The sequence below is a fragment of the Chiloscyllium plagiosum genome, unplaced genomic scaffold (assembly GCF_037043375.1).
Source record: "Chiloscyllium plagiosum isolate Xiang-an unplaced genomic scaffold, Cpla_swu_hap1 HiC_scaffold_36, whole genome shotgun sequence".
In the NCBI taxonomy this organism is placed as follows: domain Eukaryota; kingdom Metazoa; phylum Chordata; class Chondrichthyes; order Orectolobiformes; family Hemiscylliidae; genus Chiloscyllium; species Chiloscyllium plagiosum.
In genome coordinates this window covers 37,681,204-37,708,786 of record NW_028270174.1, presented here as the reverse complement: position 1 = coordinate 37,708,786, position 27,583 = coordinate 37,681,204, and the positions used below count along the sequence as shown (strand labels likewise).

The window sequence follows — 27,583 nt, the reverse complement described above, 5'->3', positions numbered from 1 at the left end:
ACCTGATTTTTCCAGCAATCTCTATTCTTAGTTTTAGCTGGCTATGGTGTCCCTAACATTACAACAGTGAGTACATTTCTGAAAGTACCTAATTGATTGTCAAGCACTTCGGTTGTGAAAAGAAATGCTGCAAAATGTAAGTTCCTTATTTTTTATGTATCAAGAGCATGGCTTCTATATTAATGCCTGCTTGCCAGTTGGTATGGATTTTCTCAGTAATGTGGTTAAAAAAGTGAATATAGAATCAGGATACACATCTTAGAACAAAATATAGGCTGCATGTGTTGCTTTCTTTTAAAGTGAACCTCTCTGATATGTCATTTCTCCTTTCAATGTTATCTGGGAACCCTAAACCAGAATAGAACTGGAACATCTTTTGAGAACATAAGTATATAGCTATTCTGTTGATGATGACGATAAAGTGAAACAAATTATGAAGCAATGTAATCTTAGGGGAAATAAGTGGGAGAAACAGTGAACAAACAAAGAAATTTGAAACATCAAATGTCAGTTAAAGCAAAGAACAGAACTGTATAACTAAAGAGTAGAAAAAAAAGGACAGAATTTTGATCAGCTATTTAATGGCTCGTGCTGAGCTGAATTCAGATGCAATGAAACGTGATGATTTCAGAAAGTCAAAGAATTTTAATAAGGCTGCTGCTTTTGGTGTCAACTATATAGCAATCAAAGGAAGGAAATTTAAATATTTATGTCCAGAGGGATGCCTTCCTGTCAATTTTGCTGGTTATTTTGTGGGGGGAGGGGGGTGTTTGCAAAGTTTATGATGCTGATTTATATATGCTCCTAGAGATGTTTCTTATGATTACAATGTTTGTTTTTAATCAATGTAGCATTAACTATCATTCACAGGAAAGCACTGATGGATAAAAAATGTGAACATTTTAGCTTTGCAAGAGAGCTCCAGAGAGATAGCATAATTACTGCATTCTGAAATAGATAAAGGAAATAAGAATCACTTTTTATAGAGTCCTACATTTACATTCAATGTTCATTAGACAGAATAAGGACAAAAATTCAAAGTATTGAGATTTCTCCCTAGTTTAATATTTTTACAGATATGCAGGGATTGGACGCTGACTGTGAGACATAATGAGCTGCTGGGGAATCTTTGCCCATCCAGTCAGTGGAGCCATCAGTAAGCTGTGGTGAATCATACAGTCCTTACAGTATGGAAGCAGGCCATTTGGCTCATCGTGTACAAGGTGACCTCCAAATAGCATCCCACCCAGGCACACTGCTAGACCCTATCACCGTAACCCTGCGTTTGCCAAGGCTAATTCAAATAGCCTGCACGTCCATGGACACTGTAGGCAATTTAGCATGACCAATCCACCTAACCTGCAGATCTTTGGATCGTGGGAGGAAACGCACGCAGCCACAGGGAGAATGCGCAAACTCCACACAACAGTCACCGTGACTGGAATCCACAAGAGTGGAATCGGAGTACAGTCGTATTCTGCTGAGGAGGACCATGATACTGCGCATACATTTGTCATGGTGTGTTGGCTGGTTACCAAGTATGTGTGACTAATCCTCAGGATCTACTCCCTTTCTAGCAGTGAATCAAATTGGAGCTTGTCAGTTTGATCAATTAATGATCATCCTCCTTGAGATGAACTCTCCCCTGTGGAGTTGACCAGTTTTATGACATAGGATTGCAACCAAGTTAACCAAGTGCCACAGCGAGCATACGTAACAACCACCTCAGGAGACAGACACGAGCTGCAACTGACAGTACCTTTCATTGTCCAGTAGTTCTCAGGAGCTGGAAAAACTACACCATTTTCTTTGCAGCCTGCAACACATTTATCAATGAGGATGAGCACCTCGCCAGGACCTTCCCCACACCTCCACTTCTCTCCTTTTTAAACAACCACCAAACCTCAAACAGATCATTGTTCATGGCAAACTGCCCAGCTTTCAGGACAATACCATACAACCTTGTCACAGTAGACGCTGCAAGATGTGTCAGTGTTGACACAGATACCACTATTACGTGTGGGGATCCCTTCCATTGTGTACGTGGCAGGTATCCATGTGACTCAGCAAACGTTAGCTATCTCATACGCTGCAGACAAGGATGCCCTGAGACATGGTACATTTGGTGAGACCAAGCAGAGGCTACGGCAATAGATGAATGGATGCCGCACAACAATCAACAGGACTGTTTTCTCCCAGTCTGAGAACACTTCAGGTGTCTGGGACACTCTATCACGGACCTTCAAGTGACCGTCCTCCAAGACGGACTTTGGAAGAAGCAACAATGCAAAATGACCGAGCAGAGGCTGATAGCCAGGTTTGGTACCCGTGGGCATGAACTCAATTGGGACCTTGGATTCATGTGTCACTACAGGTGACCCTACAGCACTGCACACTCTCAGACAGACATACTCACGCAGACCTGCTCTCATACACAAGCTCTTTCTCATACACTCATACACACACTCTCTCACTCTCATGCACACATGCACTCTCAGTTATACCCCTTTAAACTCATACTCTCACATATACACAGACACTCATAACCCACCCTGCCCAAACATGTGCGCACACAAGTTTGTGGGGTGAATTTGTACTTGCAGAATTACACTTTATTTTGCTCAAAAATTGCATTAATCCATGTAAGATTTTCTAAATCTGATTTTTAGATTTGAATCAATCTGATCATTGTGGCATAGAAAGGGGATCCTCGCACCTTCCACGCATTATCTGGGCTGACATGACACCAATTGTTAAAGTTCACTTGAGAATGTAATTCTAAAAAAAGTTCTGCAATTTACATATGAAAGAACGTGTTGGTTTCAGTTCTTTCATAAAAGATGAGAGACTTAACAAACAATCCAGGTCTTTTTCAATACATCATTTCAGTTACATCACCCTGTAAACTTTTACTATAAATTTTGTCTTATGATCTTATACTCCACAACCACCCCCATGAAGGAGCAGTGCTCCAGAAGCTAGTGCTTCTAAATAAATCTTTTTTTTTTAATCTCTACAGTGTGAAAACAGGCCCTTTGACCCAACAAGTCCACACCGAGCATCGGAAGAGTAACCCGCTCCGATCCATTCCACAGCATTTACCCTTGACTAATGCACCTAGCCTAGGCATCCCTGAACACTATCCCTTAACACTGCCAATTCACCTGACCTGCACATCTTTGGATTGTGGGAGGAAACCGGAGCACCCGGAAGGAACCCGTACAGACACAGGGAGAATGTGCAAATGCTACACAGGCAGTCGCCCAAGGCTGAGAGACAGCAGTGATAACCACAGCCACTGTGCTGCCCCTGGTGGCCTATAAACTGGTGTGATTTTTAACTTTGTACACCCAGTCCAATACCAGCATCTCCAATCCTAATGACCTAATCCTAGGCCACCAGTTAGTAACTTGATATATAAGAGGGGAAGGATTGGAACATTACAGGACTACTTGCTGAGTAATAAATACTAAACCCAGAATAGCAAAGCTTGGGTGGCTGATTATTTCTGCTGGTTTCTAGATATTCCTGTAAATCAGTGCCCTTATGTGTTTGGAGCATCTAGCTGGATGTGAAGCAGGAAACTTCTGAATGCTTTACACTAGTAAGTTGGGTACTTTAGCCAGTTAAGCTCCAGATGTCCAAATAGCACATTTGTGGATTTAGGTGCCAAGTTTCAACGGAGCCAAACCAGGTTTAACACCATGAAGCCAAAATAGAGAGATAAAAGGTACAGTAAAGCTGAAATCTGATACCTCTGATGGTTTGTCTGTAGGGTTCCCATTGCATTTAGTCCCTTTATCATTATCCTGCTCCAGAGTCCACCTCTCAGACACATGTACGATGCATGACCCTGGAGTGGCTATTATTGTACATTGAATAAAGCAGGTGCTTTGAATGCAATAAAAGCACATAAAGGGAGATTAATAACAAGATAATCTGTTTTAATTTCAGCTGGTGGTAGGGTGAATGCTTCCAAAAGTCTGAACTCCCTGCTTCAGATAATCCTGTGGGGTTTTTAACGTTCACCTGAAGAAACCAGATGTGTTTTGTTTCAATGACTCACCTGAAGAATGGCATTCTAACAATGCAGCATGCCTGCATTACCATGCTCGGCATCAGCCCACATTATGGCCTGGAGTGAGGCCAAACCCACAATCTTCTGATCCAAGAGGAGAATGCTGTCAACTGAGACAAACTACAATCACTTGATTTTAAGAAAATATCACCTTAAGTGTCCAAGACCACTAAGATATACTTCATATTAATACTTTGGGAGTATAGGACTAACTAGAATACCTATCTGCTATTGTACAACTTCAAGAACACATAATCATTAAATCCAACCTAGGGCTTTCTGATTTCCAAAACTGAAGTTAAACATATTGTATTGGAATCCCTTCCTCCACCACCAATCACTATGATTCTAAAGTACATTGTAGTTTATTTGCTTCCTTTCCACACTCTAGAAGACACGACTCCTTATAAAAATGCCTTTTCGTTGCTTCTTAAATATAAGCTGATATTTAACCATTTAACAATCTGTGCTTACATCTCATCATCTTTCCAGAGGCAAATTTAACTTGCTTCAAAACCACTCAATTACCTCCATCTCTTGACCATTCTTGTCAAAATACGGTCCCATCCCTAACCTTCTCCACCTAAGGTTCTTACCAAGGTCTCTGCACACATGACGCCCACTATTCTCTTTTGAAATCTTTCATTGTGTTTTTACACCATCCACAGAACTGAGGTCAATCACCAATCAAGTTCTATGTTGCAACAAGAACTAAACGGCCTCTCCTCAGTCTCCTATCTGCAAATGTAGATACCATCCCATCATGCACTACTATTTATTCCCTGTATTTGACTTTTATTGCTACCAAACACAATATCTGAAAATAGCCAGCACACATTCTTGTTATCCATAAAATAATTCCAACACTTCAAATGTACTTAACTGATTGGAATTGCTTTAAAATACTCTATGGTCAGGAAAGTCACGAAATAGACTTGAGTCTTCATTTTTTTCTTTCCATCTAATGCCTGCGTGGTTATTTCTTTGATGTCTAAAGACTCCATTTTGGACTACCTCTTACTTTTCTTTATTCTCTTATGAGCAGCTTCACATCATCACTCCTTCCCTATAACTACTGACGTGTTAAAATTGTGATATAGATGAGCCATTCTTCTCCACGTCAACTTCAAAATCTTTGTCACTCTTTACAAATTTCTAGTACCCTTCACCTAATACTGTGCAATATAATCCCAGATTATGTTCCATATTCTAGTTGTTAACTTCTTCCACCCTCCAGCACTCCGATTCTGGTCCACGTCACGTATTTCTCCCACCTTTGGCTACGCTGTTAGTAGCAAAGCCCACCTCAGCTTTGCTGTGCTTTCAACTCCACCCCTAGTCACTGGCCCGTTCATTTTATTACCTCTATCGAGATTCCCCAAAATGATTTTTGATCACATCTTTGGTTATCTCTCCTCACTTCCTGCTCAGAATCTTTGTACAAATCATAAAGGGCCTTGTGGGAGCATTTGCTATTAGAAAACAATAATAAAAGTACAAACTGCCAGTGAGTCAAGCTTGCCTCCAAAGAGCGCTCTCAACTTTCTTTATACACCTTTGTTTATTGTCCCGATTTTCTCCTGTGGAATACTTTTGTCGGTTCTGATTTGTTAAAGGTGTAACCTAATTGTAGGTCATTATTAAAGGAAGAGTCATAAATTGACTAGTGCTTTGTTTTAAGTGAAATCTTTGGATTCTGCTACAATTTATTTTTAGATGACTGCCTAATACTCAAGGCATACTATTTTATCAAAGTCATAACTTGATTTGATCAGATTAATGAACTTTACTAAAGAAGTATGCATTAACCATTGCAATAACAAATATGCTTAATGGAATTTTAATCTCATGTTGCACTTGAATAAGAATAGAAAGTCTCTGCCCCCCTTGCACAGATGTACACTGTTGTCTCAACAGTAATTCCTTTGTCCTTTTTATCTTTCTTCCTCCCCTCTGCTCTGCGAGGTTCCTCAGGACATTTTCTCTGCTTAAGGTGCTAATTACATGCAAGTTGGTATTCCTGGCCTAAAGCAGTAACTATATAAACCCCGACAGGTCACTCAATGAGTCTCTGCTCTTACTGTTTAAAGACAGCTGGTGCTTTCAGAAGCTGGGATCTGCCAACTAATTCCACAGTTGTCCTTACCTTCTCCACTGTGTTCCCAAGTGATTGTCAAGAGAATGAAACATGGAAACCAAAAAAGGATTTCAGTGGGTGGGGGGGAGGTGGATGGCATAAACTGGGAACCAAGGAACATCTGTCACTTAAATCCAATGCCTTTTACGCGCTTGACTTGTACTGATTGCCTGTGAGAGAGTATACTGGGTATGCCCAGAAACTCATCATAGCAGTCAGAGTCTGGTATTGATTCCACTCCTGAATAAATACATGCATATGGATGTCAGTTCAGTAATCAACACCCCTGCTTCCTGCATTATTCTGACTGTGACAGTGGGTTTTTAAATGGTAATTTTTCTTTTTTACCCACCTTCAATGAAAGGCCTGGAATTTAGTGTTACAGCTTTTTTTTAAAAAAAAGCCCTTGAGTGTTTATAAACAAGTGACAGATTGAAGAGATTTAAGTATGAATAATGGCCTTTGCATTTCTTGCCTTTATATTAAAAAATCCTGTGTTATTTGCCTTTGGCCACTTTCCAACAAGAGGACAAATAAACCCAAACTGTAAAAGTATTTGACTCCCATGAGGCACTTTTCATCAACCAATGCAGATCCTCATGGATACTCTACACTTCCAGCTCACCAAATTCTTCGATTTAAAAATCATAGTTTAGGGTAGTATCATAATTTAGGATTTTCTAACTGGACATTTGAATGTTTATTTTTTTTTTTGTTGGTCAATTTTTTTGAGCTTATAATTTTGGGAATTTAAATAACAGAATGCCAAAATGAAGCAAATCAGTCCTATCAGTAAATAGAACATTGTCTGATTTACAGGAAAGTGCTTTATTTTCAAACCATCTTTCCCTGTATCGGTCACAGACATATTGTTTGAAGTAGCTTTCACTTTTTTCTAAACAGAAAGTGGGATAACTATGTGAAATGGAGATTGATACAATGCTGAGGAAAGAGGGAGAGACTGCCTCAGCAATTGAAAACAGTGAGCAGTAAGCATATGGTTTTGATTTCCTTGTGGTTTGTGGGTGTCGCTGTCTGGATTCTTTGTCCATCCCTAGTTATCCTGAAGAAGGTAGTGGTGTGATGTCGTTAAGGAGGAAATTCCAGAATTTTGACCCAGTGACACTGAAGGAATGGTGTATATTTCCAAGTGAGTGGCTTGGAGGGAGATTTGCAGGTGGCGGTATTTCCATGTTTCTGTTGCCCTTGTCCTCCTAGGTGATAGTGTTTGTGCGTTTGTAAGATGTTGTCCACGGAGCCTTGGTGAACTTCCATGGCACATCTTGTAGATAGTGCACATTGTTATCACTGAACATCAGTGGTGGAGGAAGTGGAATGTTTGTCAATTATATTGCTAATCAAGGGGGGGGGAAATCCCTTCCCCTTCCCCTTGAGTGTTGTTGCAGCTGCACTTATCCAGGAAACTGGGGAGTATTGCATCACACATTTGACCTGTCTTGTTAATGGTGGACAAACTTGAGAATCAGGAGGTGAGTTACTCACTGCAGGATTGTAGTCTTCTGACCTGGTCTTGTAGCCATGTATTTATATGAATGGTCAATGGTAATCCCCTGGATGTAATAGTAGGGGATGCAGTGATGGTAATGCCATAACATGTCATACAATCATAGAGGAGTCCAGCACAGAAATAGGACCTTTGGCCCATCAAGTCTACACAAGTTGAAAACCAACATCTAACATTCTAATCTCATTTTCCAGCACTTTGCCAATAGCCTCTTATGCATTGGCATTAAATCGTGATGTTTAGATGTTCACTTTTAATTATATTCTCTCTTGTTGGACATGACCATTGTGTGGCATTTGTGTGATGTGAATGTCACTTGTTAACTTGATCAGGACAATATAAGTTATGTTTGAACATGGACCATTTCATTATCTGAGATCATGAATGATGCCAAACATTATGCAATCATCAGTGTAACCCCCCCCCACTTCTGACCTTATCATGAAGGGAAGGTTATAAATAGAGCAGCTAGAGATGGTTGGATCAAGAACACACTGCTGTGGAACTTCTGCATATGGTAAGATTGTAAAACCATAAGAAATAGGAACAAGAGTAGGTTCATTGATCCTCCTCCACCACTCAGTAGGATCATTGATGATTCAGCATTTCTCATGGCTGTTTTCCTGCCCTTTCCCTATAATCCTTGATTTCCCCAACTGATCAAGAGTCTATCTATCACTGCTTTAAATATACATAAGCACTCTGCTACAGAGAGTTGTGGCTGTAATGAGTTCCAAAGGCTTTCAACTCTGAGAGAAGGGGTTCCTCTTCATCTCAATCTTAAATTGGCACCCACTTGTTCTTTTAATTCACAGGATGATGATGTTGCTGGCTAGACCAGCATCTATTGCTCATCCCTAATTGCCTAGAGGGCACTTAAGAGTCAATTACATTCTTGTGTGGCTGGAGTCAGATGTAGGCCAGATATAGGTGAGGATGGCAGTTTCCTTCACTAAAGGACATTGGCCAATCAGAAGCACTTTTCCAACAGCTGACAAAATAGTGATCATTAGACTCTTAATTCCAGTTTTTTTTATTGAATTCCAATTCCACCATTTGCCATAGCATGTATCAAACCATGGGCGGCACGGTGGCACAGTGGTTAGCACTGCTACCTCACAGCGCTGGAGACCCGGGTTCAATTCCCGCCTCAGGCGACCGACTGTGTGGAGTTTGCACATTCTCCCCGTGTCTGCGTGGGTTTCCTCCGGGTGCTCCGGTTTCCTCCCACAGTCCAAAGATGTGCAGGTCAGGTGAATTGGCCATGTTAAATTGCCTGTAGTGTAGGTGAAGGGGTAAATGTCGAGGTATGGGTGGGTTGCGCTTCGGCGGGTCGGTGTGGACTTGTTGGGCCGAAGGGCCTGTTTCCACAATAAGTAATCTACAAAGCCTGGGGAAGATCTACCTGGAAGGGATCGGCATGTTCATAACCTTCCCAAAATGTTGAGGCACACTGGCTACAAGCCATTGGGCTGAGGAACATTCACTACCACATTCCATTGTGCTGTCAATAGGGCAGAATGGGAAAGAGAATGGCTGTGAACAGAATTAGAATGGGTGGTGTAAGTGATTCAACCTGTGTCCGAGAGGTCTCCAGGACCCACTGACGTTACAGCTTTTAAAGGGAAACAACATTACCCACAGAGATACGCACTGCTTTGGACACAGACCTGTACAGTTCCTATTCTCTGTCCATCCTAATGTACTGTTTGCTGTGCACCTCCCTTCTCCAAACGTTGCTGACTGCCTCATTCACACTGACATTTTTGGACACAGAAGCCATTGAAAGAATAGGCATGTCAGGAAATGATGTCAGCAGGACCCATTGCCCTGTATCCACATTGTCCCTCGTGCTTTCACTGTTCACATGCTTGTCAAACTATGGTACATTCTGGATGGTCATGAGTTAGACATCATGCTGGCATATAGAGAGAGAAAAACTACCAGATGTAAATTCTAAACATTAGAATTTATAACAACACTAACTAAAAATAGGCAATTGTCAGCTGTGCTACCAAGGTGCAGTTATTATGATTTATTTTTCCACTCGTGCTCACCACAGCTTTGTGATGTATTTGGTTCCACAGCTGGAGTTATAAAGCCCTCTACTTAGCATCCTCTCTGCATTTGCCCCTGTCAAGCCCCTTAAGAATCCTGTATCTTTCAATGAGATCATCTCTAGTGAGTAGAATCCCAACCTGTTTAGCCTTTGCTCATAAGACAATCCCTCCATACCAGGGATTATCCTAGTGAACCTTCTTTGAACTGTCTCCACTGAAATAATATCTTTCCCTAAGTAAAGGGATTAAAACTACTCTGAATTCCAGACGTGGTCTCACCAGTATGACTTTCTTGGAGTTCGGCGCAACAGCAAGGGCCGAAAGGCCTGTACTGCGCTGTAATGTTCAATGTTCTATATACTCCAACTGCTTTGAAATAAGGGCCTACATTTCATTAGCCTTCCTGATTACCTGCTGAACCTGTATGCTAGCTTGCTATGTGTTGTGCATAAGTAACCTAACTCTCTTAATGTTGTGGTTTTTTTTTGCATTTTATTTTCAATTGAAATAATACTTTGTTCTTTTCTTCTACCTTTTCAAAATGGACAACTTCACATTTTCCCATGTATATTTTCAATTTGCCAACATTTTGCCTGTTTACGTAACCGATCAGTCCCAGAGTGGAAATGACTGGCTTCCAACTTCCTAAACCATTTTCGAATGTGTCAGGTACAACTCCAATGGGTAGAGAGATTTCCCCTAATTCAGATTCATCTTGACTCCAGTTTTGTTAAGGCTCCTTGATGTCGTACTTGATCAAGCCTGGGGTTAAGGACAGTCCCTTCCACCTCCCCTCCTGAATTCAGCTCTTCTTCTGGAACCAAGGCTGTAATAAGGTCAAGAGCTGAGCTGTCCTGGTGGAAGACAAACTCCATATCAGTGAACAGGTTCTTGCTGAGCAATACTGGTGTTGACACCTTCTATCATTTTACCAGAAGATCAAAGTAGACTGATGGGACGATAATTGACCTGGTTGTATTAGTCCTAGTTTTTTTTTATGCACAGGACATTATCTGGGTAATTTTCCACATTATCAGGTAGGTGCCAGTAATGTAGCTGTGCTGGAAGAGCTTGACTAGGGGACCAATAAGTTCTGGAGCACAAGGCTTAGTACTATTACTGGAGTGTTATCAGCACCCACAGCTTTTGTAGTTTCCAGCATTTCCAGCCATTTCTTGATATCATGTGGAATAAATCACACTGACTGAAGATTAACATCTATAATGTTGGAAACCTCTGAAGAGGCTGAGATGGATCATCCAGCCAACACTTCTGCCTGAAGAGCTTTGCAAATGTTTCAGCCTTATCTTTTGCATTGATTGGAAAAACCATCACCAGTGTTGTAAACTTCTATGATTCCAAAGTAGTTTCATAGTTCTATCTGTAAATCACTTTAAAGAGATGTGAAGCAGCTGCTTCTGTTTTTTTCAAAGATGTTAATCAGCTGTGGCATTCAAAAGCAAAATGTACCCCTTTACTGGCCACTTACAAGTGCCCTTTTCCCTCCAAACATCCTAAAGACATCACTTGCTGCTAACATAGTCTCAAAGTCGCAGCTAGGGCTGAGCACTCACGCATTATTCACATTCTCCGTGGGGCTCATTTTAGAATACACGTTCGAACAGTAGATTAGATTCCCTACAGTGTGGGAACAGGCCCTTTGGCCCAACAAGTCCACACCGACCCTCCGAAGAGCAACCCACCCAGACCTACATTCACCCCTGACTAATGTACCTAACACTGCGGGCAATTTAGCATGGACAATTGGCTTAATCTGCACATCTTTGGACTGTGGGAGGAAACCCACGCAGACACAGGGAGAATGTGCAAACTCCACACCGACAGTTGCCCGAGGCAGGAATTGAACTCTGGTCCCTGGCGCTGCGAAGTAGCAGTGCTAACCACTGAGCCACCATGCTATTGCTGTGCTACGTAATCATGTTTTAATAGACTTGGCTTCAGAAGCTAGAAACTGCTCATTTACAGTGTACAACACAGTTTGGAGTATTTATGTGAACTTATATCCAAGTCTGGAAACAGTGTTAGTTAATAAACCATGGAGGCGTCATACCTAGGTTACCAACAACACATTGTGATGATCATAAGGTGGAGGATTTCTCTGTAACCTCCATGTATCTGCTGCCAACTGGGGCAGCCCCACTGATACCTTGACAAAGATCATCAAACCTGACACAGACCAAGAATTAACTCTGCAACACCTGATCTACCTCTGATTCAGAGCAGCCAGTGTGCGTTCTCCTCCTTGGGAGGATCATATTGCCAAAGATGGGTAGAAAATGAACAGGTGGGAACACCACTCCCTCTACAGTGAGGACCAGAATTCTCTCCTTGTTTGGGCCAAGGGCCGTGGCATCCCTCCACCTATGCTGACTCTCTCTGACCTGTTATGAGCTATCATACTGGAACAAGAGGATAGAAGGAATTGAGTGAGATGAAAACAAGTGGCACAGATGTAGTCCTGGTGCAGGTGGGCAAAAGGTGGTGAGGTGTTGCCAGGGAGCACAGAGTGGTGTGCGATATTAGAAGGGTGGAGAAGGTTAGAGTGAGTGAGGGAAGATATTGCAAGTCGCGCAGCTACAGTCGTGTATGAAGTAAGTACAGTAGCAGTGATAGAATAAGTGTTAGCTAACTGAGAGAACAGTGGAACACGTATGCTGATGCAGAAGGGCAGGTCACTGACCGTCTCACAACACCACTGGATGGTCCTCCGCACCCTGGAGGCTGCACTTTCCTGAGTAGCAATCTCAGACCCGGCTGAAACAGTCTGGTGGTGAGGCATCCTTCGCCAGTTCATCAGGAAGATGACTTTTCTCCTTTTCAGCACAGCCCCTGCCACCAGGACCTCTAACTACCTGTCGGAGAATCATCGTGCTACCTTCTCTTTCTTCAATACCTTCTGATTCTATCTGTCAATGAGCGGGGCGACTAGAAAGGCCAGTTCTCATGGGGCACACCCCCAGCCTTTTAAAGATGGCACATTCACAAATGGTGCTGGTCTTCCGTTGGATATCCACTGGACGGCGAGTTCTTTAGGGAGCGGTATGTGATGAGTTGGAGCTGGAATCGGACACGAGGAATGCTGTTGTGGCGTTAGGTGGTTAATGAAGCGATTTTGGTAAGAGACAGTGAGAAAACCTCCTTGGCCTCACAGCAGAAATCTCTCCAGAAAGCTAGATGTAACTCTGACTGAGCCGAGACAACACAAGATTAAACCCATTGTAGTTTCCCATTTGAAATCTTTTACTCTAAGGCTGTACACCTAACACAGAGTGTGTTTTATATAGACTGAAACCTGTTGAATTGGGACAAATGTTTTTTGAAAATTCTGCACTATTCCAGCCCAATGTTTTATCATTTTTCTTTAGAAAATGTTATAAACAAAGTATATTAGTAGGGAAAAGAATGCCATATACTTTGCAATGAAGAGAGGCCACTGTCTAAGGCCTTTTAACTGTTGTACAATGAGGTGCTGGAAACTGTGCAGAACCCTTGGCTGTGTGCTCGACATGGAATGTATAAATCAAGAATATTCTAATTCCATTGAGGCATCTCAGTTTGGAAGCAATTTAGAGAAGGTTTACGAGACTCCTTCCTAAAATGGATGTGCTGTCTTAGAAGAAAAACTTGGACTGGCAAGGTTTGTATATGGTGGCATTTAGAAAGAAAAGTGCCACGTGACTGAAACACGTATGATGCTGAAAGGTTTTGACAGGGTGGCATTTAGAAAGGAGTTTATTTTCTCTTTTGGGAGAATCTGGAATGAGGAATCATGTGTTTAAAAATAAGAGCTACCCTTATTTTTAATAAGTGTTAAAGTATCAAGTATTTAGAACTCTTGACCTCGGAGTTTTGAATTTTTTTTATCCAAAGGTAGATACTTTCCTAATAAGCAAGTGGATGGGTGGTTATTGGGAGTCAGCAGGAATACAGAATAATCAGATCAACTATGATCTTTTTGAAAGGTGAAGCAGGTTGGAGAGGTGGCCTATGTCTTCTCTTAGACCATATGTTTGTATGGAAGTTGAAGTATAGAGAAGCATAGAATTTTACAGGACAGAAGGAGGCCATTTGTGTCAGTACTAGCTGCTGAAAAAGCTACCCAGGTGATCTCATTCTCCAGCTAGCCCTCTAAATTCATCACTTCCAAATATACATTCAACTCTTTTGGTTTTTAAAACCTCCGATAGAATCTGCCTCCATCACTCTCCCAGACAGCACACTCCAATTATTAACAACACTGAGTAAAGAAGTTTCTCCTCATCTCAATCCTAACTTTCTTGTTCACAATCTTAACATTGTGCCCCATAGTCACTAATATACTAACATACTTCATTCTGCCAAAGTTGTTCATAATTTTGAACATCTCAGTAAGGTCATCTTTTCATCTTCTCTGCTCCTTGGAGAATAAGCCCAATTGTTCTAAGTCTTTCCTTGTATCTAAAATCCCTCATTCCTGCTATCATTCCAGCAAATCTCATTTGAACTCTCTCCAGAGCTTTAACATCCTTCCTTAAATAAGATTCCCACAACTGAAGACAGTGCCCCAATGTAGTCTGACCAATGATTTGTAGAAGTGTAACATAGTTTCCCTGCTTTTCTACTCTATGCAACTATTTATAAACTCAAGGATCCTATCCGCTTTCTTGCCAAACTGTTTAAACTTGTCAGGCCACATTCAGCGAATTATTCATGTGAATCCCTAGGTCCCTCTGTTCCTGAACTCTCCTCAAAGTTATATCATTGAGCCTGTGCTATCTCTCTGAGTTTATTCACCAATATACATTACCTCATTTTTCTGCATTGAAATTCATCTGCCCATTTGGCTAACTTGTCAATATCGCTCTGAAGTCACTCAGTGTCATCCTGTCAACTCAACATTCTCCTCCGCTTAATATCATTTGTAAACTGAAAGATTTTGCCCTCAACACACATCTCCAAATCGTTTGCACATATCAGAAAATCAAGGGTCTCAATGCAGATCCGTGGGAAACATTAGATTCAACTTGTCTTCAATCTGAGAAATGCCCATCTGTACCATTCCTTTTAGCCAACTTCTAATCCATGTTGCCAAGGACCCATCAATCCCAAACACTTCTAATTTGCGAACCAACCTGCCATGTGGCACCATTTCAAATGCTTTCTGAAAGTCCACATTTACAACGTCCACAGCATTACCCTCATCCTGACACTGACTGTGTCATCTTGTTAAGAACTCATTCAAATTTGTCAGACATGACCTGCCTTTGACAAAGCCGTGTTGACTGTCTAGTATTAACTTATTTTTCTCCTAGTGTATATTTACCTTATCCCGCATTATGGACTTCATCAGTTTTCCTACTATTGATGTCAGGCTGACGCATCTGTGGTTTCCTTAGTTATCCTTTGCACTTTTCTTAAACAATGGAGTCAGATGTGCAATCCTCCACTTCCCCTTGGGACTAATCCTGTGTTCAGAGATGCCTGGAAAATTTCCATCAATGACTCTGCGATTTGCTCCTTTGCTTCTCTCAGCAATCTTGGATATATCCCATCCGTGCCTGGAGTGCTGCCAGTCTTTTTAGCACCTTTTCTTTATCTATAACTGTACAGAGGAACCTCAATTACCTGAAAGACATGGCGGGGATTTCATTTGGTTAATCGAATTCTGGATAATCGAATGCCTGATAACATTGTTTATCCAAGCATCGGATCCTTACCATCTGGCTGGATAATCCATTATTCGAATAATTGAATGCTGGATAATCAAGGTTCCTCTGTGCTGGGAGAAAGTGAGGACTGCAGATGCTGGAGATCAGAGTCAAAAAGTGTAGCGCTGGAAAATCACAGATGGTCAGGTAGCATCCGAGGAGCAGGAGAGTCCTGCATAAGCAAATTGAACAGGCTTGACATAGTGAAAACAGAGGATATTAGGCCCTTTAGACAACTAGGTAGGACATATCACTTGCTGAATATCTATGCAAATAATCAGCAGGAGAACACATTGCGTCTCCAGCTGTGCTTAGCTGAATAGAGATGTTGAACCCACATGGACAGGGAATGTGGGCATTGTGGGGATATTGGATGGGAACCATCAAAAAAGTGGGAAGATAGAAATTCAGGAGCTTATGCATGAGTCCAAAGATGTGCGGGTTAGGTGGTTGATTTTCTGACAATTTCTCATTTTGAATCCTATTACTAAGCCAGTTTTCCTCATCACCTAGATTCCCTGAATTCCACGTGCTTTAACCTTCTTTATTAGTCCCCCTTGTGGTAGATGGCAATTGTCTGACAGTTGCTGTGGATAAGTGCATAGAGTGGATTGTTTGCAGTGATGGAAAGCATGTGACCTTCCCTCAGAATGAGAATAGCCACAGTGTGCACTGAGTTTCATGCTGCTAAGTAGCTTTCCACATGTAGATGTTGTAGATCACTCAGGCAGTGGCACATCAAATACCTTGAGATCCACCAGGGACATTTATCAACAATAAGAGATTTCATTCCATCAATATCTAGCCACCAAGTCGTCTTATAAAAGGACAAGATGTCTGTGACTACCCCACCAGACAATTTCAATCTTTCTTTTTCAAGGAGGCTGATCCTCTATCTGTGCATGGGTAGTGCTTCCTGTGAACTTGACCCCTCTATCTCTCTACAGTACAATGGTGTTCTGTAGCTTCCTCCTCAGTACAGCTTGTTACTCTGGAAATTAGTTGTCTTCCTCAACCGAAATCCAATCAAAAGCAGCCACCACCCATCCTGATATTCTCTGTATCTCGACATTCAATATATACAAATAACTTTCTCACCATGAGCGCCCTCATTAAACTTGTAAGCATTAGTTCAGTTTCCATCCTAGACACCTGACCTTAAATTATCACCAAGAAATGTGGCTCAACCTCACCTACATTTCACTGACAATTCTCCTGAATCCCAGGCAATCAATGCAGTAGGCATCCATTTCCTTATCATTGCTAAAATCTCATGAAAGGAGCCTTAGTGCAGCACAGTGTTACAAAGGTTAGCATTGCTGCCTCACAGCACCAGGGTCTTGAGTTTGATTCCACCCTTGGGTGACTGTCAGTGTAGAGTTTGCTCATTCTCCCTGTGTCTGTATAGATTTCCTCTGGGTGCTCCGATTTCCTCCCACAGTGCAAAGACGTGCAGGTTAGGTGCATTTGTCAGGCTACATTGTCCCATGGTGTCCAGGGACGTGCAAGCGAGGTGGATTAGCCATGGAATTGGATGGGGGGGGGTGAATCTGGGTGGGATGCTCTTCAGGGGGTCAGTGCAGACTCAACTCAATGGGCCGAACAGCCTCTTTTTGCACTGTGGGGATTCTTTGATTCACATGAACATTGCATCACAAACCAACCTCTGCAGAATGAGTCACTTGGATCCCCTGATATCTGAACTATTCTGTGTAATCGCGAAGCAAGGAAAAGGCAGAAGTCGGGTCAGGTAGCATGTGGTCTGAAGAGAAGAGGTGTGGAAAATAAGCTAAGGAGTGGTGAATGGATTGGTTCTGCTTGCACAGCAGGGTGCTAAGCCAACACAGACTGAAAAGGTTTTAAGACTTAAAACCCTAAATCCAATTTTAAGCAATCATGCAACAAGAAGATTATAGCAGTGACTCTAGAGACTGTGTGTTCCTGTCAAAGACTCCATTTGTAAGAATGAGGTAGCTCTGGGTCAAAGGGCTATAGTATTTGTGAAATAGTAAGGGAGAAGGACATTTTGATAACTGATGTTCATGCTTACTAACCTTAAGGCCTTGGTACACATGTTAGTGCTGTATAGCAGCAAGGTTATAAGACAACCATATAGCTACTCAAGGATTTAACCTTTGAGCTGTCAGGGTAATTAGATTATCTTCGAGGAGAAAGTGAGGACTGCAGATGCTGGAGATCAGAGCTGAAAATGTGTTGCTGGAAAAGTACAGCAGGTCAGGCAGCATCCAAGCAGCAGGAGAATCAAAGTTTCGGGCATGAGCCGAAGAAGGGCTCATGCCCGAAACGTCGATTCTCCTGCTCCTTGGATGCTGCCTGACCTGCTGTGCTTTTCCAGCAACACATTTTCAGCTAATTAGATTATCTAGCAATTTATTCGGCTTGAAAATATTCTGTTTTCTTTTTAATGGAATTAATGTTTTCAGAACCCTTATGCAACTTCAGTGTTCAACTGCACTAAAATTGAACAAATTCTAATCAAGAATTCAATTTAACCACTCAAGTCTTAACATCTGTTTAAACTTTTATCAAAGTGCATACACAAAAGCAAACATCATTTCAGCACAAGGTAGTGAAAAATGGCACACATGTCATAGTTTGCAGCTCGGTTTCAGAAGGCTTACTGAGGACATTTGCAGTTTTAATTGACTTCTGCCTGCTCACTTGTTTCCCTCACTTCCCCCACCCCCAAAATGCCATTAAACACTGCGTTATTGTCGACTGTCAACACATCTCTTTGATTTTCTTCACAGTTAACTGACTCTGCTACCACGCTGCTCCACCTCCTTGCGGTGTCAATTTTATGAAGGAAATGCCGTAATAATCACTGTGGCTTGTCATTTGTTTTTAACTTGTGTTATCGTTCAGCTTTCTGAGGTGAGTGTGAAAAGAAGGGACAGCTTTCTTCACACAATACCTCGTGTGCAGCAGCCTGGTCATTGTCATGTGAGGAAAGACAAGAATTTCTCAAGTAGGAATTCAATTTGCAAAATTGACCATGTTCATATAGTTCAAAAGGAAAAGAAAGCTGCGCTCTTTATGTGGACCTACTTAATTATGAGCTTTAATTCTCAGCCAGACTAATAGAAGATAAGTCTCCCCATTCCCCTAACTGCGATAATGTTCTGCAAAACGTGACCTGGGATCATTGTTCTGTCCAAAAGTAATTTTTGTGAACTTTTCTAATGTTGGAAATAGGAAGTTAAAATCACAAACCTGGCCACTCACAAAATGGTAACTCTTGTATCAAGTGACATCTAGAGGCTGGACTAACATCACTAACTGGGGAGATGTGGTCTGCCTTGGCAAATATGAATAATGGTTCAAAATGGGGCATTATTCACAGTCAATCACACAAAGAAAAGAATAAAACTGGCTGGTGCGAGAAATGAAAAAGCTGTGTCTCAATCTTGGGGTTACTGTTTAGAAGTCAGAATTAAGAAATCAGACAGTTTCTCTGGGGTAGATTTATTTGCTAGTTTCTCCCCCTTACTCCTCAAAAACCTATCATGTTGGGTTAACAAATTGTGAGCATCTTCTTTCTGATAGTTTATCCTTTATTCCTGTGTGGGCTTTGACAGAATATCAGAGGGCTTTCAAAAAGGGAGAGCAAAGGCCTAGATCCTAACCTTGCCTTACTCCATACTTGTACATGTCTAGTTACAGCAGGATTCCAAGCTGGTTGATGACCACAATTTTCCGTTTCTGTATCTTGGGTGCACTGAAGCCAATTGTAGCACCTTTATCAACAGCTGTTCTAAGATCCGCTAGTCTTTCATGAACTGGGACATCATTGGGATTTCCATTTGTGTTCACAGCCAGACTTCTGTCATAATCTCTCTTTGCTTCTTGCATTTTGCTTTCTTACCTCTCTTCTGAAACGTAAGCATTCAGGTTGGCTTTCAATCGCTTCATTTTTCCTCCCTGGTACTTATCATAAGCACACTTTTTCTTCATTAACTTAATATTTATCTCCTTTGTCCTCTCGGGAGCTCTGCATTTATTTGTCCTTTTATTTTCTTGTGAAGAATGCATCTTAACTGTGCCCAAACCACCCATTGTTCAACTAACGTTTTTTCCAGCCCAGCTCTGTTCTTGCCCCGTTGAAGTCTGCTCCCTTACTCTGGATTGCCCAATGCCATTTTCCTACTTTTATCTTAAACTTTATGATCATTATTGCCTAACTGCTCCCCTACAGCTCCTTTAATCTACCTGGCCTACCTGATGTATATTCACTGGTGTTCTGAAGAATGAGGCTTGTCTCACAGAAACCCATAAAATTCTAACAGGGCTAGACAGGGTAGGTGGAGGAAGTATGTTCCCAATGGTGAGAGAGTGCATAACCAGGCATCACAATCTAAGGATATGGGGTAAATCATTGACCACTGAGATGAAAAGAAGTGTCTTCACCCAGAGAGTAGCGAGCCTGTAGAATTTTCCATCATCACCGAAAACAGTCAAAACCAAACATTGCATGATTTCAGTAAGGAAAATCGACATCTTTTGCCCGAAACATTGATTTTCCTGCTCCTCGGATGCTGCCTGACCTGCGATGCTTTTTCAGCACCACTCTAATCTTGACTCTAATCTCCAGCACCCACTTTCACCTGATTTCAGTAAGGAACTAGATTTGGCACTTCATAGAATTCGTACAGTATGAAAACGTCCACACCGACCCTCTGAAGAGTAACCCAGACCATTCCCCAACTCTATTATTCTACATTTACCCTTACTAATGCACCTAGCCTACATATCCCTGAACACTATGGGCAATCTAGCATAGCCAATTCACCTAACCTGCACATCTTTGGACTGGGGGAGGAAACCCACACAGACACAGGGAGAATGTACAAACTCCACACAGATTCCACCTGAGGGTAGAATCGAACCCAGGTACCTGGTGCTGTGAGGCAGCAGTGCTAACCACTGAGCTAGCATGCCACCATTGCTTGAAGCTAAGGTGATCAAAGGATATGGGAGAAAAGGTATAGGCTATTTGAATGGTTGATCCTTTCTGAATGGCAGAACGGGCTGGAAGGGCCAAATAGTCTTCTCCTACTCCTATTTTCTGTTTCCATATTTAATTTCCAAACATCAATCCTAACAATGCTTCCTTTCTTGTTGAACTGAAGGCATACTGCCATAGGAAATTTTTCTTCACACAATTTAGGAATGTTTGTCCTTTTTTGCCACTTACACTACCATTATCTCAGTTGATATGTGGGTAATTAGAGTCCTCAATCTAACTGTTCCATAATATTTACACTGGCCTGTAAATCCCTTACAAATTTGTTCCTATATAACCTTCCCACTGGCTTGTGGTGTATTTATTACATTTGGAAATGAACTCGACTTATTCCTTAGCTCTAGCTAAGCAGATTCAATCCTTGAACCCTCTGAAAGATCCTCCTTCTCCAGTATTGCAATGCCCTGCCCAATTAAAAAAATGCTACCGCTGTTAATGAAATCACAACTTTCCTGTGATGTCATTCTCAGACTATTTTCTTCTCCTCAGTTGAAAATCCCACAACATCAGGTTATAGTCCAACAGGCTTAATTGGAAGCACTAGCTTTCAGAGCGACGCTCCTTCATCAGGTGATAGTCATTCTTCTCATGTTATTGTATCTTCCTGTCTCCCACTCTTTTAGAAGCTGCTGACTGCCTTTGGATCCTTTGCTCTCCTGCCAAATGAGAAGCTGGTCTGTGACATCATTATAAAGTTGCTCCAGAGTCCTAAAGCCCTTGCACAACAAGCAATGCCTAAATGGCAATAAACAGGGTTTTGGGAATGCAGAATGATTGTGTGGAGGAGGTGGGGGTTGACGGGGGTTGGGGAGAGAGCAGAATTTGCCACTGGTCACTCAACCTGTGGATGGACCCACGAGTGTAAGCATTAATTTCCACCCAACGGTTTCGATCTTTCCAAAATTTATTTGGAGGGGAAAAGTCCTGGACATCCAGCACTGAATGTCAGACGTTACTGTCAGGCGTCAAATGTCAGTTCAGCTATTCACTTAAGGCATTTCAGACAGCACTGTTTTTGTAACTGCCCCATGCCAAGACTGATCTCCTCGTCACTGGTGATGTCACTAAAATCAGGTCATTTCCCAAAGTGAAAGGGCACAAAAAATTAACACAAAGATAAATGCAGGTAGTTCTCCTATAACACTGGAGCTATATTCCTGCGAAACCTCTCATAATAGAAAATCACTTAATATATGGCTCAGTGGTTAGCACTGCTGTCTCACAGTGCCAGGGCTCCAGGTTCGATTCCATCCTCGGGGGACTGTCTATCTGGAAGTTACACATTCGCTCCGTGTCTGCGTGGGTTTCCTCCAGGTGTTCTGGCTTCCTCCCACAATCCAAAGGTGTGCAGGTTAGGTAGACTGGCTGTGCTAAACTGCCCATAATGTTCAAGTTAGGTGAATTGGCCATGTTAAATTGCCCATAGTGTGTAGGTTAGGTGAATTGGCCATGCTAAATTGCCCATAGTGTGTAGGTTAGGTGAATTGACCATGCTAAATTGCCCATAGTGTGTAGGTTAGGTGAATTGGCCATGTTAAATTGCCTATAGAGTGTTCAGAGATATGTAGGTAAGATGAGCGGTAAATGTAGAATAATACGGGAGGGGAATGGGTCTGGGTTATTCTTCGGAGGGTCGGTGTGGACCTGCTGGGCCAAATGGCCTGTTTCCACATTGTAGGGATTCTATGAGTAATGTAGCCTTTGGGAAAAGTCGGGTTCGGGCAGACCAGCAAAAAAACGGCACTTACAATCACCCAAAAGTTTAACACAAAGTATAGCACATCCTGAATAAAGATATAAATTATATTTATCAAAGAAACAAAAGTAAATTTAACACCGTACATTTAAAAACATATTGTTAATGCAGGAAGAGCAGGTCATCATGATGCATAAGGTAGACTCCCTCAATCCTGTTAAGCGAGCTATATCAAATATTCTCTCCATATGCTCAAAATGCTTTATATTATTTAGCTTCTGTTCCAGTGCTATAGCCTTCCTTTTGCATTCACCACCTGTAATTTTATTACCAGGATGCCTCTTGCTAACATTCTTGTCATTATGCCCTTCCATTTTTTTCAAAAAAGGGGATAATCGAGGTATAGTGTACCTTTCACAGGATCAATATACCTCTCTTAGAAAGCTGTCCTCCATACAGTACCCTCACAGAGAGCAGCTGACATCGGTGCACATGCAGAACAGCAGAAAGATCGGTGCTGACATCGATGCATCCGCAGAACGAAGCATGTGAAACAGTCACTGCTGGAATCACGCTATTGTGAACAGAGGTAAGTGTTCTCAAAACTCCTGTTGCTTAACTCCTCAGCGACGCTATAAGCAAATTGGCTGCCCGGAACGTGTGTTATCCAAGAACTACCTGTAAGTATGGCTCAAGATGCGTATATTAGTCAGTTATCGATTATAAATCAAACAATGAATTTACAGCAGAACCATGGGTTCAAAACTTAAGATGTGAGATGCATTTTGAAATCATGTTAATGTGCAGAACCTTCATTTCTTAAAATATTCAGAAGAGAAAACTGGAAGTTTACCGAAACCCTAGAAAATGCAAAAAATAAACTAAGACATAAATCCAAATGGTTTAGAAAGCCACTGAAATTATTGCACGCATTCCAAATTTTATTGTACATAGGGGTGAACTTGCTTTGCAGGTCCTACAGCTATAAAAGATGCAGCCTTATCAGAATGCTGTCTGGAATTCTGTCATAAACTATCAGACATCGGAAACATGAGCCCAATCGCCACAGGGGATACCAGTGCCTTACATCTAAGGGCTAGATGTTCAACTAATTTTCACTAAATTAATTTTACTGGATTTTACGCAGTCAATAAAATGCTATTAACCCTTTCTTCTTTCTCCTTGCCTCCCACACAACAAAGACTGATCCAGGAACAAAGTGACACCAAAATCTAGTCTTGTACGAATTGCAGCTTTTCAATTTGCAGTGCAGGAAATTGCTTTAGGTCTCTGTGATTGGGGTCAATGTAGGGTGAGTAATGTTAACACCACCATATCACCTTAAGTACAGAATCATGTGCCAAGCTAATTTCTGAACAGAAGCAAATGAAAGCATTACAATGTAAGAGTGTGAATGTCATACATTTTAATGTATGAACGTTGTGCTAATGTCCCAGATTGACAGTGAATCTTTGGTGATTCCTCACTTAAACTGGATTACCATCTGCAAAGAATACAATGTAAACACGCAGAATGGAAAAGCAGTTAGATGCCCTCTTCCCCTGTGACCTTCACCGGCCCCGAGAACCAGCAGGAACTGATTTAGTGTGAAGCCTAACAAGTTATGCTTCAGTTTCATTGCCATTTCCTGCTATCTGGGGATCCTGAGATGCAGCTTGGAAACAACACAGGAAGTCAAGCAACCCTGGACATAAAGCAGACTGACATTCATGAAATATTTATTTGATCCATGTGTGCATGACAGCGGGGAAGAGCTGATTCTTATTTGCCACCTCCTTGACAATCGCTGTTTGTTACCCCACTGGGACACCGAGTCCGTGTATGCTAATGAAGCTTTTGTGTGTCAGAATATTCCCTGTTCTATAAGCAACAATGATTAGTAGACAGAAAAAGTATTCACATTAAACTTCCTGTGAGCCCTGTTTATATGAATACAAACTCAATGCCGCTATGTAAAAACAAACAATTCAATAACTCTGTGAGACCTGCTGGAAGGTACAGGGTGTGCCTTAGGATTCAGAGGACAAATTTCTGAGACTGCATTGCTGTTGGGAAAATGGTTGGAAAATCTTGGGCAAATCCAAATTTATGCTTAGTGCCCCTGGCAGCTGGGATTCTCAGTCTGCAAAGCAGACTCGTAAATATAATCCATCTGTTTCTTATTTGGCCTTAGATGTCTTTAAATCTGATCCCAGACCTGCCAACTCGGCCAGCTCTCTGTGTAAGTTATTGCCCAGGCAGAGGGCGTAGAGGCTAATTGGATGGGGAGAGTCACACATCTTGCAACGAAGCCTGCTTCATTTTCCATCCATTTAAACTGCTGAACAGTGAGCCATTCAGGATCCATATTAGCTGAGCCATTATGTGTACACCAAGACATTCAGGTTTCGTTCCAGGCATGTGGCTGGGAGATCAGTTCATGCAGTAATTATGATCCTACCATTGACTTCAATCTTTCCAGGTTAAGGAGTAGTGAAAAACAGCCAGTATCCCATCTGGATCATTAACCAACCACTTACAAGAAAAGACATGTGCAGATTTGTGCAGAGCAGGATTTGACTCAGCTGTGATTCCTTGGAATCAAATAACTTGCTAACATTCACAATCTAAGCTCATTCAATAGGGATAAATATTCTGTTGTGCAGTCTTAATTTGACAGGAGATGTGGGAGTAAATGTCACTTCTGTTTCAGGATCAGTCAGCTTTTCTCATCATTTTTGCAGTTCTCAGCTTATTAGTAACATAGTGATTGGAATGAGGTCAGTCTGGTGGACCTCATAGCCTAGGAGTTTCCTGATTGGACCAGATTAACAGCATCAATCATTGGGCCCTGGCTGACAGATATAAATGAGAGTTAAAAATAAGCGCTACTGCAGTTAGGCAGTAGTGTGGGGGTAAAAACAAAAAAAAAAAAACCAGGAGTGTCAGAGATTCTGTTCACTCTGAGAGCTGGCTGTGAGGGAGCTGGATCGAAAATATAAATAAATGGGAGTTTGCCACAGCTGACCTTGAGTTGGGGTAAGCATTTCTGGCATCCTGTTGTCAAAAGAAAAACAAATAAAAAAAATAATAAATGGGAGTGTCAGCAACCAAGTGGCCAGTGACAAGCAGTGCCCTTCTCAGATGGCAATGCTTTTTGCTGGTTTATTGAGAGTGCTGGTTCATAAGGTACGGGTTAAGTCAAAGTTTGCTGTATATTTTATTGTTGCTGTTTATCAGCGATCTTCCCTTTTAAATGTATTTATGGATTCTATTTAACCTTTCCTTGCATAAAATTCCAAATCTGAAAATGTGTTGCTGGAAAAGCGCAGCAGGTCAGGCAGCATCCAAGAACAGGAGAATCGACGTTTCGGGCATAAGCCCTTCTTCAGGAATGAGGAAAGTGTGTCCAGCAGGCTAAGATAAAAGGTAGGGAGGAGGGACTTGGGGGAGGGGTGTTGGAAATGCGATAGGTGGAAGGAGGTCAAGGTGAGGGTGATAGGTCGGAGTGGGGTGGGGGCGGAGAGGTCAGGAAGAAGATTGCAGGTTAGGAATGTGGTGCTGAGTTCGAGGGATTTGACTGAGACAAGGTGGGGGGGAAGGGAAATGAGGAAACTGGAGAAATCTGAGTTCATCCCTTGTGGTTGGAGGGTTCCTAGGCAGAAGATGAGGCGCTCTTCCTCCAACCGTCGTGTTGCTATGGTCTGGCGATTGGAGGAGTCCAAGGACCTGCATGTCCTTGGTGGAGTGGGAGGGGGAGTTGAAGTGTTGAGCCACGGGGTGGTTGGGTTGGTTGGTTGGTCCGGGTGTCCCAGAGGTGTTCTCTGAAACGTTCCGCAAGTAGGCAGCCTGTCTCCCCAGTATAGAGAAGGCCACATCGGGTGCAGCGGATGCAATAGATGATGTGTGTGGAAGTGCAGGTGAATTTGTGGCGGATATGGAAGTATCCCTTGGGGCCTTGGAGGGAAGTTAGGGGGGAAGGTGTGGGCGCAAGTTTTGCATTTCTTGAGGTTGCAGGGGAAGGTGTCGGGAGTGGAGGTTGGGTTAGTGGGGGGTGTGGACCTGACGAGGGAGTCACGGAGGGAATGGTCTTTTTGGAACGCTGATAGGGGGGAGGGAGGGAAATATATCCCTGGTGGTGGGGTCCGTTTGGAGGTGGCGGAAATGATGGTGGATGATACGCTGTACATGGAGGTTGGTGGGGTGGTAGGTGGGGACCAGTGGGGTTCTGTCCTGGTGGCGATTGGAGGGGCGGGGCTCAAGGGCGGAGGAGCAGGAAGTGGAAGAGATGCGGTGGAGGGCATCGTCGACCACGTCTGGGGGGAAATTGCGGTCCTTGAAGAAGGAGGCCATCTGGGTTGTACGGATTTGGAACTGGTCCTCCTGGGAGCAGATGCGGCGGAGACGAAGGAGTTGGGAATATGGGATCGCGTTTTTACAGGGGGCAGGGTGGGAGGTGGTGTAGTCTAGGTAGCTGTGGGAGTCAGTCGGTTTATAGTAAATGTCCGTGTTGATTTGGTCGCCCGAGATAGAAATGGAAAGGTCAAGGAAGGGAAGGGAGGAGTCTGAGACAGTCCAGGTGAATTTGAGGTCAGGGTGGAAGGTGTTGGTAAAGTGGATGAACTGTTCAACTTCCTCGTGGGAGCACGAGGCAGCGCCGATACAGTCATCGATGTAGCGGAGGAAAAGGTGGGGGGTGGTGCCAGTATAGCTGCGGAAGATGGACTGTTCCACATATCCTACAAAGTGGCAGGCATAGCTGGGGCCCATGCGGGTGCCCATGGCTACTCCTTTGGTTTGCAAATGCCAGTCACCTGGTGTATGGACGAAAAATAATTTCAGGACATCCACTTTAGTCCTTTTTGAACACTGAAAATTTGTGAGCCTCATCTCCAGCTCTCTTTCTCTCTCATAATATTTATCACAGTTTCTGCTATTACAGACCTTCATGAACGTGAAGATTCCTGTCAGACTGCTCCATAATCTCCATACTCTTGTGAAAACCAACCCTAACGTCTTGCATCTCTCTTTGTAATTCGGATCCCCGATGATGTACCACAATGATCTTTAACATGATACAGTGAAGGGATGGGATATTGGCAGTGATTGGGAGAGTTGGGCTTCTTCTCTGACACCTAACGTCTGGCCTAACCCCACCATGTAGTGTTACTGCAGTTTACTCATTACCAAGCTCAAGAAAACCTTTTGGCCTTCAGCAGATGGACACATTCCTCTGGAGAGAAAAAAAAAGGGTGTGTCAGGGGCTCGGCTCATTCTCGGAGCAAGCTCTGAACTAGCTGGGTCAGTGTCGTGTACTGTGCACATGTAAATAAAG

At 42.5% G+C, this 27,583-nt stretch overlaps 1 long non-coding RNA gene across 1 annotated transcript; it reads left to right on the top strand.

Annotated features, from left to right (window-relative positions):
• LOC122539343 (uncharacterized) lies at positions 1 to 27,583 on the top strand. The gene is made up of 5 exons (XR_015753239.1): positions 1 to 136; positions 22,637 to 22,837; positions 23,451 to 23,560; positions 25,581 to 25,677; positions 27,191 to 27,583. It is a non-coding gene; the product is annotated as an uncharacterized LOC122539343 (long non-coding RNA).